Here is an 18,032-nt window from a genome sequence, read left to right on the forward strand (position 1 = left end):
AACTCTTGATGGAGCAGTGTTGGAACTCCCTCATTTCCCCAGGTCACTCTGCAGAACTGGGTCTGTAACCCCCCCATGTTGACCCATACATACTGTACGAAATGAGGTATTACCGCTAGTGCATATCAAATATACATATTCCATTGCTCTCTCTTTCATGTCTCATCCACCCTACCACATTTCCCAAGACAGAGATACCTGGCCCCCTCGATGAGTATAGCCAGTACCCCTGCCTCAGGCCTGCTTCTCTCCACATCCCTCTCTTAATGCGACAGTTCTGGTGCAATGGAAGGGGGAGGAGCTGAGCCCACCTCAGTTTACTAGTTCCTTTTGGCACCCACCAGCCTGCCTGCCAGGGCCGCCTTGTTTCCCGGGTGGTTTTTGTAAATCCAGGGAATAACCCTGTGAGAGTTCTGGATGAAATATGTAAGCCAGCGTCTAAGGGAATTAAGAACCCCAAATATTGCCATGTCCTGTGGCAGATGGAGGATGTTCATTGGGGGTCGTCCTGTGGGGAGAAATAGTGCATGGGCAGGAGACACATTGTCATGTGCGGGCTAATGTGGCCGCCTCACTCTCCATATCATGGCCTGTATCTATATGGGAGGGGGGGACCTGCTCTATTTATGCGGTGAGTGTTCCCGGAGTTCCTTGCATGGAACAGCCAGCAAGTTTATGCTACAGTCTGGGTATGTCAGATATCGGGAGACAGGGAAGGTGGCGGGGTCTGGCAAACATATCTAGTCAATAGCCTGAACGTCAAGGCATCAATGGGAAAGTACACACAGCTTTAAGGCATCACGATTCCTGGATCTCCTCCCTAGATGGTGCTCTAGGATGGCGGCGGTTTCTTTGCTGCCTGGGCGGGAAGTCCTCTCTCCTCTGTGCCGGTTGATACTGGCGGTTGGGAAAGCGAGGAAGGAGTGCCAACCAGTTGGAAACTTCGATTGGCTCCACGTCTAGGAACTCAAACAATGCAGGCAGCGATGTCTGTGTCTGAAGGGTGAAAGATCTTTGTTCCTTACGGAAAGTTACAAAGAGTGGGTATCCCCATCGGTATGTGGCATCCCAGTGTCTGGCGAGGTCCAGCAGGGGTTTAAGTAAAGCTCGCCGGTGTAGTGTGGTACGTAAAAAATCCAGGAGTATTTTGATTGTGACTCCATCGAACACCTGCCTCTCGGGCCTTCCGGATGATCGGCTCTTTGTGTGTGTAATGATGGAGCCTGCAAATCACATCTCGGGGCCTCGCTGGTTCCGATGGCTTGGGGCCCAGCACTCTGTGTATGCGGTCCAACGTCACTCGTTCGGGTAGTTCCACCCCATCGATGCTGCGGAAGATGGCGAGGGCCGTGTCGGTTAGATCCTTGGCTCCTGTGGCGTCTGGCAAGCCCCGGAGACGGAGATTGTTCCTCCAGCTCCAGTCTTCCATGTCCTCCTGGTGCAGTTGTTGGTCAATCAGGGCTTCTATATGTGTCTCCTGCAGTTCCTCCAATGCCTTCATTCGGTGATCCAGGGTAGCCAGAGAGGTTTCACCTTTTGTTAGCCTTGTAGCGAGGCCCTTCAGCTCCGACATCACCTCCGTGATCTCCTTCCTATGGGCAGCCTCTACTGTGCCAATCAAGGCAACGATGTCGGCTCTTGTGGAGAGTGCCTGGAGCAGACAGTGGAGTTCAGGGTCTGCACGATATAGGAAAGAGGAGGACTGTAGCGAACCTCCAGGTTCAGAGTGGAAGTCTGGTGGTGTGCCCAGGAATGAGTCTGTAGTTGCAGGCTCCATAGTTGGGTATGGCATGCTGTTAGATGTCTGAGTCTCTGTCATCTCTGCACGTGCGTCCCCCATATTGGATCCCGGGGAGTGTTGTTGTGAGAGCTGGAATAATCACCTGATTTTGCTCGTTGGCAGGGCTGTAGGCGAGGGTTTTGTGGGTTTATGACTCCTCTTTGTTGTCCTCTTCCTTGAGGAGTGCATGCTGTGTTGGATCTAGTAGAAGCAGTCGGGGTAGTTGGGAGACGGCCAGGAGCTCAAGTAAAGCAAATCTCTATCCAGCCATGTCCAGGCCCCCTTCCAGAAGGTTTTACCCCCTTCATGACCAGGCCATTTTTTGCTATTCAGTACTGCAAAACTTTAACTGGCAATTGCGCAGCCATGCGACACTATACACAAAAGAACATTGAGATCATTTTTTTTCACACAAATAGAGCTTTCTTTTGGTGGTATTTAATACCATTTATTTTTTTACTATAAAAATGAAAAAATACTGAGAATTTTGAAAAAAAAAAAAACAAACATTTTTTCTTTGTCTAATTTTGCAAATAAACTTTCTTCATAAATTGAGGCTAAAATGTATCCAGCTAAATTTCTTCAGTGAAAATAACCCGAATCAGTGTATATTATTTAGTCTGTGTGAAAGTTATACAGTCCACAAACTATCTCATTTCAATTTAGTAGAAGGCATGGTGAGTTTTTTGAAGTTGTAGTTTTCTGTGATCATTTTTTGTAAGATTAAATTAAATACAATTATTTTTTTCTTCTCATTTTTTTTTTTTTACATACTGTCACCAGTGCAGTATAGCATCATCATATGACTGGTGTGGCAGTGATCAGGGTTACTGACTGGTGACAGTAAGTAAAAAAATAAATAATTTTTTATTCAATTTTGTAAACATGTTTTTCTTTTTTTAAACTGTTTTTTTTTTTTACAATTTTTTACATACTTTAATCAGAGTTCAATGTCATCATAGTATCCAGAGGCCCCTATGATTTTAAAAGGAGCTTCGGGATTCCAATAAGCCCCCCAGCCACAGACCCCCACAACCACTGGGCCAGGGTTGAGGGGAAGAGGTCCTTGTCCTCATCAACAATAACCCTGCTGTTTTTTTATGTTCACCTGTCAGGAATACTCGGCTGAGAGCTAAATGTGCCAGGTGGGGGATCTGCACTGAGGGGGACGCACTGTGCCCCCACACGTTATAAAAGATGGGAAACATTGGTTCTCTAACTTTGCTGTAGCTGCGATCGTCAGCTTTTGTGATGGGAAAGAGATTGGGTGCAGTTATGCTGGGGGGTCCCTGTTTCCAGGAGGAGGACTGTCATTGGTCACTGCTAAAGCCAATCACAGTCCTCCTAGGCCCGTCCACCATCTGGAGGAAGATGACTCGCTTGGTTGCCACTACCAATCTCAGAAAGAAGGGATTTCACTGTGATTGAGAAAACCACAGTCAGGTGACAGTTTGTAGAATTACTGTTGAGCTTCTAAGAACTTTGATGAAATTATTCCTGAACCTTTGCGTCACTTACTACTGAACCCCTTTAAGCCACAACCAGTATTCAGCACAATAAAAATCACATCCAACTTTTCCTGTGGCGCAGAGAGCCGCACTTTTTCTCAGCTGGGGGGGGCCCAACTTATGATCCTCCTGCACACAGGCCCACTGCTTTCAGAAAATACCACTGACCTGAGCTCATCATTGCCCATTAATTCCAGATGCTTGTATGTGACATCAAATACATCCCATACATCCCATACATCCCATACATCCCATACAAGCACATGGGCTGGATGTGAGAGGTGGATCAGCAGGATGAGTGTGCCAGGACAGGTAGATGTGTCTTATCTCTGCTTCCTTTCACCACTCTGCATATCACGCATATCATAGGTGAGAAGAGGGTACAGTGGTGGAGCAGATGAGCAGGAGGGTACAGCATTGGGGAAAATGAGCAGGAGGGGTTCAGAGGTGGGACAAATAAGCAGGAGGGCACAGCGGTGGGGCAGATGTGCAGGGAGGTACAGTGATGAAAGAGGTGAGATGGGGGTTCAGCAGTGGCACAGAAGAGCAGGGGGGTTCAGTGTTGTGCCAGATGAGCAAGAGGGTTTAGTGTTGGGGCAGATGAGAAGGGGGTTCAGTGGTGGGACAGAAAAGCAGGGGGTTAGAGTAGTGGGGCAGATGTGAAAGGAGGTGTATTGGTGGGACAGGTGAGCAGGGGGTTACAGTGGTGGGGCAGGAGAGCAGGGGAACAGAGGTGGGGCAGAAGAGCAGAGTACAGAGGTGAGACAGATGTGCAGGAGGTACATTGGTGGGGCAGATGAGAAAGCGGGCTACAGTGGTGGGGCTGATAACAAGATGGGTTCAGTGTTAGGACAGATGAGAAGGTGATTCAGTAGTGAGACAGAAGAGCATGGGGATACGGCGGTGGAGCAGATGTGCAGGGAGGTACAGTGGTGGGGCAGATGGGAAAAGGGGGTACGTTGATGGGGCGGATGAGCAGGGGGGTTACAGTTATGGGACAGAAGAGCAAAGGGGGCCAGTGGTGGGGCAGATGTGCAGGAGGTACAGTGGTGGGAGGAATGAGAAGGGGGTTCAGTGGTGGGACAGAAAAGCAGGGGGGCACATTGATGGGGCAGGTGAGCAAGGGGTTACAGTGGTGGGAGAGATGAGCAGGGGGGTTCGGTGTTGGGCCAGATGAGAAGGGGGTTACAGTGGTGGGAAAGATGAGCAGGGGGGTTCAGTGTTGGGGCAGAGGAGAAAGGAGGTACATTGGTGGGACAGATGAGTGGGGGTTACAGTGGTGGGGCAGAGGAGCAGGGGGGTACAGAGGTGGGGCAGATGTGCAGAGGGGTGCTAAGGAGAAAGGAGGTACATCGGTGGAACACATGAGCAGGGGGTTACAGTGGTGGGGCAGAAGAGCAGGGGGTACAGTGGTGGGACAGATGTGCAGGCGGTACAGTGGTTGGGCAGATGAGAAAAGGGGTTACAGTGGTGGGGCAGATGAGCAGATAAGTTCAGTGTTAGGACAGATGAGAAGATGGTTCAGTGGTGAGACAGAAGAGCATGGGGGTATGGCGGTGGAGCAGATGTGCAGGGAGGTACAGGGGTGGGGCAGATGAGAAAGGGGGAACATTGGTGGGGCAGATGAGCAGGGGGTTACAGCGGTGGGACAGAAGAGCAGGGTGGTACAGTGGTGGGACAGAAGAGCAGGGTGGTACAGTGGTAGGACAGATGAGCAGGGGGTTACAGTGGTGGGGTAGACGTGCAGGGGGTTACAGTGGTGGGGCAGATGTGCAGGGGGTTACAGTGGTGGGGCAGATGTGCAAGGGGTTACAGTGGTGGGGCAGATGTGCAGGGGGTTACAGTAGTGGGACAGATGAGAAAGGGGGTACATTGGTGGGGCAAATGAGCAGGGTGGTACAGTTGTGGGGCAGATATAGGGGGGGTTACAGTGGTGGGGCAGATGAGCAGGGTAGTACAGTGGTGGGGCAGATGAGCAGGGTAGTACAGTGGTGGGGCAGATGTGCAGGGTAGTACAGTGGTGGGGCAGATGTGCAGGGTAGTACAGTGGTGGGGCAGATGAGCAGGGTAGTACAGTGGTGGGGCAGATGTGCAGGGTAGTACAGTGGTGGGGCAGATGTGCAGGGTAGTACAGTGGTGGGGCAGATGTGCAGGGTAGTACAGTGGTGGGGCAGATGAGCAGGGTAGTACAGTGGTGGGGCAGATGAGCAGGATTGTACAGTGGTGGGGCAGATGAGCAGGGTAGTACAGTGGTGGGGCAGATGTGCAGGGTAGTACAGTGGTGGGGCAGATGCGCAGGGTAGCACAGTGGTGGGACAGATGTACAGGGTAGTACAGTGGTGGGGCAGATGTGCAGGGTAGTACAGTGGTGGGGCAAATGTGTAGGGGTTACAGTGATGGGGCAGATGAGAAAGGGGGTACATTGGTGGGGCAAATGAGCAGGGTGGTACAGTTGTGGGGCAGATATAGAGGGGGGGGTTACAGTGGTGGGGCAGATGAGCAGGGTAGTACAGTGGTGGGGCAGATGAGCAGGATTGTACAGTGGTGGGGCAGATGTGCAGGGTAGCACAGTGGTGGGACAGATGTACAGGGTAGTACAGTGGTGGGGCAGATGTGCAGGGTAGTACAGTGGTGGGGCAGATGTGTAGGGGTTACAGTGATGGGGCAGATGAGAAAGGGGGTACATTGGTGGGGCAAATGAGCAGGGTGGTACAGTTGTGGGGCAGATATAGAGGGGGGGTTACAGTGGTGGGGCAGATGAGCAGGGTAGTACAGTGGTGGGGCAGATGAGCAGGGTAGTACAGTTGTGGGGCAGATGAGCAGGGTAGTACAGTGGTGGGGCAGATGTGCAGGGTAGTACAGTGGTGGGGCAGATGAGCGGGATAGTACCTTTGTGGGGCAGATGAGCAGGGTAGTACAGTGGTGGGGCAGATGTGCAGGGTAGTACAGTGGTGGGGCAGATGAGCGGGATAGTACATTTGTGGGGCAGATGAGTAGGGTAGTACAGTGGTGGGGCAGATGAGTAGGGTAGTACAGTTGTGGGGCAGATGAGCGGGATAGTACATTTGTGGGGCAGATGAGTAGGGTAGTACAGTGGTGGGGCAGATGTGCAGGGTAGTACAGTGGTGGGGCAGATGTGCAGGGTAGTACAGTGGTGGGGCAGATGTGCAGGGTAGTACAGTGGTGGGGCAGATGTGCAGGGTAGTACAGTGGTGGGGCAGATGTGCAGGGTAGTACAGTGGTGGGGCAGATGTGCAGGGTAGTACAGTGGTGGGGCAGATGTGCAGGGTAGTACAGTGGTGGGGCAGATGTGCAGGGTAGTACAGTGGTGGGGCAGATGTGCAGGGTAGTACAGTGGTGGGGCAGATGTGCAGGGTAGTACAGTGGTGGGGCAGATGTGCAGGGTAGTACAGTGGTGGGGCAGATGTGCAGGGTAGTACAGTGGTGGGGCAGATGTGCAGGGTAGTACAGTGGTGGGGCAGATGTGCAGGGTAGTACAGTGGTGGGGCAGATGTGCAGGGTAGTACAGTGGTGGGGCAGATGTGCAGGGAGTTACAGTGATCTGAGGTTTGAAGGTGTATGAATCGGGGCTGATCTGAGGTGTGAGAGTGCAGGATGTTAATTTCTCACTACTAAAGTAGTTTACAGCATTTACTTTATAAAAAAAATCCTTTTCGTGATTGAGAGTGTGAAGTTGACATTTTTCTGTTATAAAATCAGCACGCTCAATTTCTTTGAAAACATTTTTCAGCACATTGTGTTTAAAAGGTTGCCTACCCCTGATCTATAGTGACAGTTTATTTTCTCTATTGGTGAATGTCTTTTAACTCATTTGGTAAAATGTTCGTATGGCTACATTTCTATTGGATTGAATGTTACGGAATGTTACATTCACTCAGTGAAAGGCAACAAATAGAAACTGATATTACACACATATTACAAACATTATCAATATTATTTGTTACGTTTGTGCTAATGAGATATTCTCAAAGCTATTTTTTTTAGAAATAGGCCCCTAAGTGTCTACGTAGACATTTAGCAAGTCTTTGCTTCAACTCTTTTAAACTGAGAAGCTGATTGCAGATGTACAGCTCCGCACAGTGGTAGGAAAAGATGAACAAGGAGATATCACATCTAAAGGGAAGATGGGGTGCTTTCTTTCACATAACAGTAGCAATCCCACAGGACTGTACAAGTTGTCATTTCCGATGTCATGTGACATCGGGGCTGTCAGCTGATTTCACTTCGCTTACTTGGGCCAGTTTTACCAGGCGAGTCTTGTGTTCGTCAGCAAATTCTACATCACAAGACTAAATTACACAATATATTATCCAAACTCCAGAGTTGGAGTTTGCTTTTTTTCTTAGTTTTCTTTGTCTGTCAGCTTTTTTCACCTGTCTGTTTTCTGATTTGGGGAGATTTTCCATCTATTTCTGTCCCTCTGACACCAGAACAGAAAATGAGTAAGCTAGTTGTCATAAGGATTGCAAACAAACGACCAAGGCGCTGGACCATAACTTCTAAAAGTTTTATTGTGGAAAAAAAAAAAAATCTAAAAGTTTATTTGCGCCTAAGGGTAAAACAAATCTTAATGCCTAAGCCCAATTTTGCAACTTTGACATGTGTTAGTAAAACCAGTGCATCCAAATGGATTGATTATACCTTGTTTTTTTTTTCCAGGACAAATTGGGCTTTCTTTTGGTGGTAAATGGTAATGGATATCTCCTGATTTGAGGAAAACTGGCTGAAAATAGTAAAAAAAAATAATAAAAAAAAATTTAAATTTAGCTGAATATTACTTGCTACTACCATAACCTACCACTAAAGAACAACCCAAAACAAATTCTTCTGCTCCTGACGATCGAAGTGATACCACATCATAGATTGTAATCTCCAACGAGCACGGTCCTCTGATTCCTCCTGTATTGAATTGTATTGTAACTGTACTGTCTGCCCTCATGTTGTAAAGTGCTGTGCAAACTGTTGGCGCTATATAAATCCTGTATATTAATAATAATAATAATAATAATAATATGTGTATGTTAGTTGTTGAATGTACCAGTAGTACAGCCCAGAAACAATAGTGCGCATTTTGCTTTTTTTTCATCCTACCTAAAACGCACTGACACTAACTGACATTGATACTACTTTAAAACCTTTGACCCTAACCTTGACCCAAACACTGACCCTGGCATTGACCTAGATCAAACCTTGATCTAAGTATTTTTTTTAAAAAAAATTACATTTAGTTTTTTTAATTGCTATTATTATTATTTTTTTTATTCGCACATTTTTTTTTCTATCTCTGCAAGGACGGAGAAAGATACAATGTATCTTTTTCATCCATTCATAGAGACAGAAATCACAGGGGCGGGCTTCACAGTGACTGATCACTGTGATAGTCAATCAGATGCTATCAAAGCGATCAGGTGACCCGGAAACGAACGTTCTGGGTCCCGATCATTAGAACTGGGCCCAGGGCTCTTAGTGAGGCTCCAGTCACTGTGCTGGGAGTGTGTCATGTGGTGAGCTCCCAGCACAAAGGGAGGTACGCAAATATACAGCCCCACGGCAAAAAGTCCAGTGCATATTTGTGTTGAGTCGGCACCAAGGGGTTAAGCTTTAGCTAAAACTTACATGGATGCCTTCACAGTGCAAGAGGTGAGAGGGAATCCACAGACTGTCACAGCACAGATATAGGGGAGACAGCAGACTGAGTGGTGGTGAACCGGAGCAGGACGCATGCAGGCAAGCCGCCTGAAGGCCAGTGTGGGATGTAATTAAAGCCATGCCGAGGAGCCTGGTTCAAGGCAAAGATGGAATGTGCAAGCCCACAGATGATGGCCAAAAAAGCGCTGGACAGCAGGGGTGGCCGAGATCTCGATGGCCAACACACCTGGATGGGAGGCTGAAATCCAGGGGTACAAACCGCCAGAGAAGCCAAACCTCAAGCCGCGGCTGCGATGTAAGCTCACACACAATGTGCAGTCCTGTGTAGACCTTATGCAAGGTATAGCAGTGGATAGGAGTACATGTTTCAGGGTACTGCCCCTTTTTATAAGGGCATGGAGAAAAATTGAGGGAGAAGAGAAACATTAGAATACTAGTCAGTACCAGTTTTCAAAAGTGTATTTGCTTTGGAAGAATAAATCACCTCTAATGTTGGGTGTCCTACACGTGTGGATGTTGCTGTGTTATGCAAAACTATTAGAATAGTTTTTACATTTTAGAATGGTGTGCCTCAAGACTGTCCATAGTTTTTAAAGGGTGCCTTGACTGAAAAAGGGTTGAGAAACACTGACCTACAGTACATACTCTGTATCTCTTGACTAGAGCCACTGGTGCTGCTGGTGACACTTCTGCTACCCATCTTCTCTGATGCTGTGTGCAATCCATCATGCTGCTTCCTGGCAGCCACAGACAACCGGACCCCTGCACTCTGTATTTTGCACTCTGTATATTACACATTCCTGACCTCTGCACTTAGTATGCTACATGATTCTGACCCCTGCACTCTATACATTACATACCCCTGTCTCCATCACACTCTGCATTACATACTCCTGACTAGGGATGAGCCGAACACCCCCCCCGGTTCGGTTCACACCAGAACCTGCGAACGGACCGAAAATTTGCACGAATGTTAGAACTCCATTGAAGTCTATGGGACTCGAACGTTCAAAATCAAAAGTGATAATTTTAAAGGCTAATTTGCATGGTATTGTCCTAAAAAGGGTTTGGGGACCCAGGTCCTGCCCCAGGGGACATGTATCAATGCAAAAAAAAGTTTTAAAAACGGCCGATTTTTCGGGAGCAGTGATTTTAATGATGCTTAAAGTGAAAAAAAAAGTAAAATATTCCTTTAAATATTGTACCTGGGGGGTGTCTATAGTATGCCTGTAAAGTGGCGAATGTTTGCCATGTTTAGAACAGTCCCTGCACAAAATGACATTTTTAAAGTAATAAAAGTCATTTAAAACTGCTTGCGGCTTTAATGTAATGTCCGGTCCTGGCAATATGGATGAAAATCAGTGAGACAAATGGCATGGGTATCCCCCCCCCCAGTCCATTACCAGTCTTGTATGGATATTAAGGGGAACCCCGCACCCAAATTAAAAAAATGAAAGGTGTGGGGCCCCAGGCCCTCTGAACAGCAGTATACAGGTAGTACAAACAAGACAGGGACTGTTGGTTTGTTATCCAGAAGAATCTGTTTGTAATTTTGAACTGGTACATTTTTAAAGTGTAGCTCCAGCCAAAAAATCTATTTTTAAGCTTTTTGGAAAACATAGGGAAGGGTTATCACCCCTGTGACATTTGTTTTGCTGTCTGTGCACGTCTTCAGAAGATTTTACCTCACTTTCTGTCCCAATGAAAGAAAAAGGATTGTTGCCTGGATCTACCAATGAATTAATTAAATGAGTGGTCGTTTTAACCGGTAAGTATCAGACAATCATGTAGGCAAAAGTCTACATGCAGTTCCCGATGCCCTATATATCATTTATATCTACCTGCTGGAACCGGGACATGATTTGATTTGCTATCTAACAGCTGCTATACATACAATGTTTGTGCAATATTTGGGCATCGCTAAACTCCTCATGAGATCGATTTATTTATGTTGAACCACAATATACTTTATTTATAGCCAGACCGTCCATCCACCCACATCTCTGCTATTGATATATGATTCGCCCCTACTATACAGGACTTTGCAAAATATTTTTTTGCCAACTGTTACATATAATTGTTACTTTAATAGGGCAGTATTATTAATTATATTCTTTAGCTCACTATACTCTATCAACAATTTAGAGATGTGCATGTTGTGTATGAGTGGATGTGAAGCCGCGGCTCCCATATGTTTTTAATTACCCCTTGTGACAACGTTGTCCTATTTTAATTGATTTGTGGTAACCGTCAGTCTAAACTGCTGTTTTCTTCACTTTCTTTTGTATTTAAATTTGGTATATTATTAGGAAATTAATAAAGCTGGTTTGTATCAACTTCAGTGTTCCTTGCTGACCCTCTTTAAGAGAACTCTTTCTCTTTTGTTTTTTGCTTTCTGTCCCAATGACAAATGTTTTTTGACAATTTGGGGTTTTTAGTGAAACAAGGATTGGTGATAAAGCATCAGTGGAGAGGAGACACGTTTTTCCCATATTAACTCTTACAGGAGAGAATTTCCCTTCCAAGGGGTAGATTTCATCTCACTTCCTGTTGTCTCCTTCCGTTTGCAAGTAGGAGTGGTTTGTAAGTTGGATGTTTGAAAGTAGGGGCCTGCCCTATATACTCTGCAGAAATTGCGGCCTTAGGTGTTGGTGTTGCCACAACACTGTAAGCCCTCACAGTTACTGTTGGTGGGCGCAGGAACGGGCTCTGCTGTGAAATATTAGATGTAGAATTGTAATTACATGCCCCTGTTGAACAGGGTCAAAAAAATTGGGCCTTTGGTGGTGGTGGTGGTGCTGGTGCCACAACACTGTAAGCCCTCACAGTTACTCTTGGTGGGTGCAGAAACGGGCCCTGCTGTGAAATATTAGATCAAGAATTGTAATTACATGCACCTGTTGAACAGGGGCAGAAAAATTGAGCCTTTGGTGGTGGTGGTGGTGTTGCCACAACACTGTAAGTCCTCACAGTTACTCTTGGTGGGAGCTGGAACATGCCCTGCTGTGAAATATTAGATCAAGAATTATAATTACATGCACCTGTTGAACAGGGGCAGAAAAATTGGGCCTTTGGTGGTGGTGCTGGTGCCACAACACTGTAAGTCCTCACAGTTACTCTTGGTGGGCGCAGAAACTGGCCCTGCTGTGAAATATTAGATGAAGAATTGTAATTGCATGTCCCTGTTGAACAGGGGCAGAAAAATTGGGCCTTAGGCACTGGTGCCACAACACTGCAACCCCTCACAGATACTCTAGGAATGAGCCCTCCTGTAAAATATTGCATCAAAAATTGTAATTACACGCCCCTGTTAAACAGGGGCTGAAAAATTGGGGCTTAGCCACTGGTGGCGGCGCCCAGAACCAAAAATATTCTTACAAGCTATCAGCATGATCATTGAGGAGGAAGAGGCACTGGTGCTGGTGCCACAACACTGCAACCCCTCACAGATACTCTAGTTCAGGGGTGTCCAAACTTTTTTCAAAGAGGGCCAGATTTGATGAAGTGAACATGCGTAAGGGCCGACCATTTTGCCTGACATTCTTTGAACCATTAACATTCGGTATAAGTGTGTTTGTTCGAGCACTAATACACTGCCCAACAAGAATTCTCTTGCCTTTGAGGCCGTGTGTGAGTAGAGAGATGAGCTCAGGCGTGTTATTTGGATATACTGTACTTATTGGTGTATAACACGCACCTTCACTTTAAGAGGGAAGTTTCAGGAAAAAAACTTAAATTTTAAAATAAAGAACTGTGAAGCAAAATAAGGCTCAGTGCCCATCTGCAGCCTCACAAGTGCCATGAATGCAGCCCCACCATTGCCATGAATGCAGCATCCCCATTCCCATCAGTGCAGCACCCCCATTGCCATCAGTGCAGCACCCCCATTGCCATCAGTGCAGCACCCCCATTGCCATGAATGTAGCACCCCCATTGCCAGGAATGCAGCACCCCCCATTACCAGGAATGCAGTACCCCCATTGCCAGGAATGCAGCACCCCCATTGCTATAAATGCAGCACCCACCATTGCCAGGATAGCAGCACCCACCATTGCCAGGATCGCAGCACCCACCATTGCCAGGAATGCAGCACCAACCATTGCCAGAAATGCAGCACCCACCATTGCCAGCAATGCAGCACCCACCATTGTCATGAATGCAGCAGCCACCATTTCCATGAATGCAGCACCCACCATTGCCAGGAATGCACCACCCCCATTGCCATGAATGCAGACTCACCATTGCCATCAGTGCAACCTGATTGATGCCCATCCATCTGCAGCGTCGGAAAAGACAGGGAGGGGGGCGGGACGAGCGCCAAAAGATTACATACAGGAAAAACTCCTGTTTTCTCAGCAGCCTGTTTAATACAAAATCCCGCCTCCTATGAGGGACAGAACAGTCATCCAATGGCAGTGCAGGAAACGAGACTTCCTATTACAGAGGCTGCCGTGTAAACAGGAAATTCTCCTGTGTGTACGGCACTCATCCTGCCTCCTCCCTGTCGCCTCCAAGGCAGCCAGCATATATATCTTTTGTGGCCCCTGCGCTGGGTGATCGTTGGGGGCCACAAGAGATACAGTATATATGTCCAAATAATCAGGAGGGCCATTCAAAACAGGAACGTGGGCCGCGATTGGCCCACGGGCCGGACTTTGGACATGCCTGCTCTAGTTGGAGTGCAGGAACGAGCCCTGCTGCAAAGTATTGCATCAAAAATTATAATTACACGCCCCTGTTAAACAGGGGCTGAAAAATTGGGCCTTAGGCACTGGTGCTGGTGCCACAACACTGCAACCCCTCACAGATACTCTAGTTGGAGCGCAGGAACAAGCCCTGCTGCAAAGTATTGCATCAAAAATTGTAATTACACGCCCCTGTTAAACAGGGGCTGAAAAATTGGGCCTTAGGCACTGGTGCTGGTGCCACAACACTGCAACCCCTCACAAATACTCTAGTTGAGTGCAGCAACGAACCCTCCTTGCAAAATATTGCATCAAAAATTGTAATTACACGCCCCTGTTAAACAGGGGCTGAAAAAATGGGCCTTAGCCACTGGTGGCGGTGCCCAGAACCAAAAATATTCTTACAAGCTATCAGCATGATCATTGAGCAGGAAGAGGATAGTCACTCAGCATAACAAGATAGTCACTCAGCATCAGCATAGGCAGTCTTGAAGGGATCTGACTTTTCAAAAAAAATTATTCGGTTACATCAGCATCAGGTGCTTGGTAGCTGGTGGTGATCCAAGACTGATTCATTTTTATGAAGGTCAGTCGATCGACCAAGTCGGTGGACAGGCACACCCTGTGATCGGTTAAAAAATCTCCAGCAGCACTGAATGGGCGTTCCGAAAGAACGCTGGATGCAGGACAGACCAGTAGCTCAATTGCATACTGTGCAAGCTCTGGCCAGTGATCCATCCTCAAGACCCAGTAACCCAGAGGATTTTCGGTGGGAAAGGTGTCCAAGTCAGATCTTGCCCCTAGGTATTCCTGCACCATGTAAAACAGACGCTGGCGATGGATGCTGGAACCGATCATACCTTGGGGCTGCAGACTAAAAAATTGTCTGAACGCATCGGTCAGACGCCCACCTTCTCCACCGCTCCTTCTTTGACTGACCGAAGCCTCAGCAACACGTTGTCCAGGAACAGGAGTTTGTAACCTCCCAGTCTCTGGGAACGCGTTGCACAGACCTTTCTGCAAGGCCTCCCGAAGATGTTTCATTCTCTGCTCCCTCTGCGATGGCAAGATAAGGTCCGCAACCTTACCCTTGTAATGTGGATCAAAGAGGGTTGCCAGCCAGTATTGATCCCTCTCCTTGATACCACAAATACGAGGATCCTTCTGCAGGCTTTGCAGGATCAGGGAGGCCATGCAGCGTAGGTTTCCTGAGGCATTCGGTCCGGAGTCCTCTGGGTCACTAAGGACGACATGATCCGCAGCCACCTCCTCCCAGCCACGTACAAGTCCATGGGTTTCTTGGGACTGTAAATGATCCCTTAAAGACTGCTGCTGATGCTGAGTGCCAGGCTCCACCTCCATGCTGACACAATCCTCCTCTTCCTCCTCCTCCTCCTCCTCCTCGTCCTCTTCCTGTGTGATCGGCGGGCACGCAGGAACACTGTCTGGATAAAGGGGGCCTTGAGAGCTAAGGAAGTCCTCCTCTTCCTGCCTCTGTTCTGCCTCAAGTGCCCTGTCCATTATTCCACGCAGCGTGTGCTCCAACAGGTGGTCAAGGGGGACAGTGTCACTGATGCATGCACTGTCACTGCTCACCATCCTCGTGGCCTCCTCAAATGGTGACAGGACAGTGCATGGATCCCTGATCATGGCCCACTGGCGTGGGGAAAAAAACCAAGCTCCCCTGACCCTGTCCTGGTTCCATAGTTGCACAGGTACTCATTGATGGCCCTCTGCTGCATGTGCAGCCACTGCAGCATGGCCAATGTTGAGTTCCACCTGGTGGGCATGTCACAGATTAGACGGTTCTTGGGCAGGTTAAATTCCTTTTGGAGGTCAGCCAGCCGAGCACTGGCATTATATGACCTGTGAAAATGCACACAGATTTTCCTGGCCTGCCTCAGGACATCCTGTAAGCCCGGGTACCTGCCTAAGAACCGCTGCACCACCAAGATAAGGATGTGAGCCAAACAGGGCACATGGGTCAGTTGTCCCTGTCGGAGGGCGGAGAGGAGTTTGGTGCCATTGTCGCAAACCACCATACCTGCCTTAAGCTGGCGTGGCGTCAACACCTCTGAACCTGCCCCTGCAGAGCTGACAGAATCTCTGCCCCAGTGTGGCTCCTGTCCCCCAAGCACACCAGCTCAAGCACCGCATGGCATCTTTTTGCCTGCGTGCTTGCGTAGCCCCTTGAACGCCTACGGAGCACCGCTGGTTCCGAAGTCAAATCACAGGAAGAGGCCATGGAGGAAGAAGAAGAGGAGGGGGTGGAGGAGAGAGGTGTGGCAGAATCACCACTAGTAGTATTTTGGAGGCGTGGTGGCAGAACAACCTCCAACACTACTGCACCTTGTCCTGCATCCTTCCCAGCTGCCAGAAGAGTCACCCAGTGCGCGGTGAAAGATAGGTAATGTCCCTGTCCATGCCTGCTGGACCATGAGTTAGAGGTAATATGCACCTTACCACTGACCGCCCTGTCCAGTGAGGCCAAGACATTGCCTTCCACATGCCGGTAGAGAGCCGGAATCGCTTTCCGTGAGAAAAAGTGGCGTTTGGGAACCTGCCACTGAGGAACCGCACATTCCACAAACTCACCGAAGGGGGCAGAGTCTACCAACTGAAAAGGCAGCAGTTGAAGTGCTAGCAATTTAGCCAAGCTAGCATTCAACCGCTGGGCATGTGGATGGCTGGGAGCGAACTTCTTTCAGCGGTGCAGCAGCTGGGGCAGGGAAATTTGCCTGGTACAATCTGACGTTGGTGTACCGATAGCAGATTGCCCCCAAGTATTTGGCTGTGACACACCTAATTCTACACCTTCATTCCTCTCAGTGCAGGTCTCAGAGAGGACTGAAGGTATAGTGGGGTTGGAGATCCCAGCTGATGAGGAGCAAGGAGAGGTCCTCTTTGTTCTTTGGTGTGGGTCTTTTACATACGCTTGCCAACGAACTGCATGGCAGGTCAACATATGTCTGGTCAAGCATGTGGTGCCCAAGCGGGAGATGTTTTGGCCACGAGAGATACCCTTGAGACATATGTTGCAAATAGCAGCGGTGGGATCTGATGCACTTGTCTCAAAAAAGGCCCACACCAAAGAACTTTTGGAATAATGCGCAGAGACAGCAGCACCCTGCACATGCGGAGCTCTGCGGTGTGATGCAGTCGGTGTGCTGCCCTTAAGCTGGCCCCTGGAGGGCATCCTGCCTTGTTGGTGATGTGCCTCCTCCTCCTCCTCTCTCCTATCAGGCACCCACGTGGAGTCAGTGACCTCATCATCCCCTCCCTCCTCATCACTGGAGCAAAGCTGGCGGTATGCTGCAGCTGGGGGAACATGACTGCCAGATTGCTGTCCTTCTTGGGCACCCCCTCTGTCTGGGCTCACGTTACTGCCTTCCTCTAGCTGAGTACCATCATCGGAGCCTTCAAAACGCTGGGCATCCTCCTGGAGAATGTACCCAACACTGTGGTCAAACAGTTCGGGGGACTCCTCAGGAGGACATGGTGGTGCTAGGGAAGGAGTGACTGATGCCATTGAGCCGAGGGAAAAGGCCGCGTTGGCAGCTGCTTTGCCAGACAAAGTACCCTGAGCATTAGTGAGAGAGGATGAGGAGGATGAGGATGGCTTGGTCATCCACTCTACCAAGTCTTCCGCATGTTGTGGCTCAACACAGCCAGCTGCCGAAAAAAAGGACAAGCGTGTCCCATGGCCAAGTGCTGATGAGGATGCACCGTCTCCATGACCAGCACTGTTGCCCCTAGACACAGAGCCTGCTTGTCCTCTTTTATTGGCTTGTGACTGTCTGCCTCTCCTTGTTGGCCTTCCAGACATACTAATGGCCTGCAGTGAGATGTAGCTGCACAAAGCTGGGATGTATATATATATATACTGATACTGCAGCTAGTACAATCAACTGCCTGCCTGTAGTATTATTAGTATGAGAACACCAGCAATTGTCTCCAGGTAGCTTTTGGTGGACACTGTGCAGAGGACGCACTACACTAACTGTAAATGCTGTAGCTGCCTGCCTGTGGTATTAATAGGAGCAGAACAACAGCAATTGTCTCCAGGTAGCTTTAAGTGCACACTGTGCAGAGGGCACAGTACTCTAACTGTAAATGCTGTAGCTGCCTGCCTGTGGTATTAATAGGATCAGAAGAACACCACTAATTTTCTTCAGGTAGCTTTAGGTACACACTGTGCAGAGGACACAGTGCACTAACTGTAAATACTGTAGCTGCCTGCCTGTGGTATTAATAGGAGCAGAACAACAGCAATTGTTTCCAGGTAGCTTTAGATGCACACTGTGCAGAGGACGCACTAAACTAACTGTAATTGCTGTAGCTGCCTGCCTGTGGTATTAATAGGATCAGAAGAACACCACTAATTTTCTT

This window comes from Aquarana catesbeiana, linkage group LG05 (assembly GCF_042186555.1).
Source record: "Aquarana catesbeiana isolate 2022-GZ linkage group LG05, ASM4218655v1, whole genome shotgun sequence".
Lineage (NCBI taxonomy): Eukaryota > Metazoa > Chordata > Amphibia > Anura > Ranidae > Aquarana > Aquarana catesbeiana.